The sequence below is a fragment of the Coptis chinensis genome, chromosome 3 (genome assembly GCF_015680905.1).
Source record: "Coptis chinensis isolate HL-2020 chromosome 3, ASM1568090v1, whole genome shotgun sequence".
NCBI lineage: Eukaryota > Viridiplantae > Streptophyta > Magnoliopsida > Ranunculales > Ranunculaceae > Coptis > Coptis chinensis.
This window is the reverse complement of record NC_141458.1, coordinates 54,041,038-54,043,191: the sequence shown is the minus strand read 5'-3', so window position 1 is coordinate 54,043,191 and position 2,154 is coordinate 54,041,038. Positions and strand designations below refer to the sequence as shown.

Genomic DNA, 2,154 nt, shown 5'->3' with positions numbered 1-2,154 from the left:
GGTACTCCTAGATCGACTTGTCTACCCTTTCATTAGTGTTCTCAGTTAAGAAGCTTAGGCCTTACTTCTACGCACACACGATCAGAATAATTACAAAGTCTTCTGGGCTTAACATGGCTCGGGAGCTCGGCATCTCGAGTCTAACTGTCTTCAGTGACTCCCAGCTCATTGTCAACAAACTTGGGGGTAGGATACAATTAATCAAATCTAAAAAGCCTATCAAAAGGTGCTTCCTACTTCTGCGACCAACCATGTAGGTCTGCCATTTGTCCAGGTAGCTTCATGCGGTTGTAGAGATGCTCCTGCCTTAGCCAAAGCATCAGCACTGAAGTTTCCCTCCCTCCAAATGGTAGTGTTGTTTTATGCTGATAATGTTTTATGCTGTTTTATATGGTTTCTGACAATACATTGAATTACTACCCAAGAAATTTCTTCAATGGTTCTTATTAAGATGAGGGAGATTGCAGAGGCTTATCTTGGTTCTACAGTTAAGAATGCAGTTGTTACTGTCCCAGCTTACTTCAATGATTCCCAGCGTCAAGCTACTAAGGATGCTGGGGTTATTGCTGGACTTAATGTCTTATTATCATTAATGAGCCAACTGCTGCTGCTATTGCTTATGGTCTTGATAAGAAGGCTACAAGTGTTGGTGAGAAGAATGTGCTTATCTTTGATCTCGGTGGTGGTACTTTTGATGTCTCTCTTCTTACTATTGAAGAGGGTTTTTTTTAGGAGTTAAGGCAACTGCTGGTGACACCCATCTTGGAGGGAGGATTTTGACAACAGAATGGTGAATCACTTTGTGCAAGAGTTCAAGAGAAAGCACAAGAAAGACATCAGTGGAAATCCTAGAGCTCTTAGGAGGTTGAGGACATCATGTGAGAGGGCAAAGAGGACTCTTTCATCCACTGCTCAAACCACAATTGAAATTGACTCCTTGTTTGAGGGTATCGACTTTTTATACCACCATTACCCGAGCCAGATTTGAGGAACTCAACATGGATTTGTTCAGAAAGTGTATGGAGCCTGTTGAGAAGTGCTTGAGAGATGCTAAGATGGACAAGAGTACTGTCCATGATGCTGTACTTGTTGGTGGTTCCACTAGAATTCCCAAGGTTCAGCAGCTTCTACAGGATTTCTTTAATGGAAAGGAGCTCTGCAAGAGCATCAATCCTGATGAGGCTGTTGCTTATGGTGCCGCTGTTCAAGCTGCTATTCTTAGTGGTGAGGGTAACGAAGGTCCAAGACCTTTTGCTACTGGATGTCACTCCACTTTCCCTTGGGTTGGAAACTGCCGGAGGTGTCATGACTACCTTGATCCCAAGGAACACAACCATCCCCACCAAGAAGGAACAGGTCTTCTCTACATACTCTGACAACCAGCCAGGTGTGTTGATCCAGGTATTCGAGGGTGAGAGAACCAGAACCAGGGACAACAACATGCTGGGTAAATTTGAGAACCAGAACTGCATTCGAGGCATTAGCATCACTAGTCAATGCATATACTCGTCCTTGAGTTTTCGGTCCATTGCTATTATTGTTTCTGTACTGCCCACCCTGTGACTTTTGTTGTTGTTGTTGTGGGTACTTGCTGTTTTTCTCTCTCTGCTGCAAGAATGGGACAATTTCTCTTCATATGATTAGGATCACCACACTTGTAACATGCAAACGGAACATCTGACTTATTCCCAGAACTGCTACTATAGTTTTTCCCATTCCCATTATTGTTGTTATTATAATACGTGAATTCCCATAAGTCCTTTGCTTCTTGTTTTGCATTAGATGTTGATTGTTAGAGTTCGGATTGGTAGTTTGCACTCGATTGATATTCTTCTCCTTAATTTTCTGGCTGTCTTCCATTTCTTGCTCTGCCAGTAGTGCTCGTTCAATAATCTCTGAATAAGTACGGATCTTTAGTACTGCAAGCTTGCCTCGAATAGAAGGATTCAACCCTCTTTCAAACCTCTTTGCCTTTCGTGCCTCGTCTGCCACTAAGTGAGTAGCAAACCGAGATAACTCTGCGAATCGTGCTTCATATTGTGCTACAGTCATCTTCCCTTGATAAAGGTTTTCAAACTCCATAGTCATCTTATCCTGGAATTTTCTGTGTTTGCAGCTGGAATTTTCTGTGTTTTCTGTGTTTGCAGCTGGAAT

At 42.7% G+C, this 2,154-nt stretch overlaps 1 pseudogene; it reads left to right on the top strand.

Annotated features, from left to right (window-relative positions):
- Positions 1-412: 412 nt before the first annotated feature.
- On the top strand, positions 413-1,563 carry LOC147510027 (heat shock 70 kDa protein 1-like; annotated as a pseudogene).
- Positions 1,564-2,154: the final 591 nt, after the last annotated feature.